Here is a 1,380-nt window from a genome sequence, read left to right on the forward strand (position 1 = left end):
GGACAAAAATCGTGCACCTATGGATGAGGACAGTGGGTGGGGAGTGAGGGCAGAGGGTGGGGTGGGAACTGGGAGGAGGGGAGTCATGGGGGGAAAAAAGAGGAACAAATGTAATAATCTGAACAATAAAGATTTAATTATAAAAAAATAAAAATAAAAAAATAAAAAATCCACAACAAAAAGAACTGTGTTTGAACGCTACATTCTTAGCTCATCTGTCCTTGTAGGTACCTGATTACTGAATGCTTCTGGAGGAAATCACAATATCCAGCAGACGGCTATCATATAAATTCTTGGTCACCAACGTTTACTGATCCTATTGATGCTACTGTGATAGTACTATGTCCAAGATCCATTTCTAATTTTTTCCATTCTGTTCTGTGTTAGGAAGCTCCTAAGATTGGTCCCAATGATCATGCCTCCTAGGATTTGTGCCATGGACTGTGGGCTATACCTGATGACTTACTTCTAACAAGTAGGATACAGGAAATGTGATGGAACATCATTCTGAGATCATGTTCCAAAAAGACTTTGGCTTCTGTTGTGTGCTCACTCTCTTTTGCTCTTTCTAATGGAATATAGCCATCAGTCTGTATGGTGAACCCCACGAGGAGGGAAAACTTGCACAGAAAACCAAAGTCCTCAGTCCAACAGCCCAGGAGGAACTGAATTCTTCCAACAATCACGTAACTGGCGTTGGAAGCAGATCTTCCCCCAGCTGTCCCAGTTGACATCATGATCAGAACCTTGTAAAGACCTTGAAAACCCAGCCAAGTGATGGCCACATTTATGACCCACAGAAACTGTGAAATCATAATATTGTTTCAGGCCACTACATTTTGGGAGCAATTTGTTACACAGCCTTAAATAACGAATACATCTTCCAATCTCAAACATCTTCCTAACATGTACAAACCCTTCTTCTCCTAATCTCAAATTGTAGTAGGTGATCTGGCCACCTGTTTCATGGAGAAAATAGTTTTTTTCTTCAGTTAGGAATTTTCTCAACTTCAAAGCAAATCTACATGCCCAAGAGCATCAATCTATTAATCCTTTCAGGAATAGTGAATGTCCTTTCTCCTATCTAAGGCTGATTCATTCACCTGTCTCATCTTCATTTTCTCTAGGCTCTTCCTCTCTTGCACAATTAGCCTCCTTTTCTCTTATATTTTTACTAGAGGCCCGGTGCACAAAAATTTGTGCACTCAGGGGGTAGAGGGGGTCCCTCAGCCCGGCTTGTGCCCTCTCTCAGTCTGGGACCCCTCTGGAGATAATGACCTGCTGGCTTAGGCCTGCTCCTGGGTGGCAGAGGGCAGGCCTAATCCCTAGGTGCAGCCCCTGGTCGGGCTCAGAGCAGGGCCGATTGGGGAGTTGGGGTGC

This window comes from Myotis brandtii, unplaced genomic scaffold (genome assembly GCF_000412655.1).
Source record: "Myotis brandtii unplaced genomic scaffold, ASM41265v1 scaffold478, whole genome shotgun sequence".
Lineage (NCBI taxonomy): Eukaryota > Metazoa > Chordata > Mammalia > Chiroptera > Vespertilionidae > Myotis > Myotis brandtii.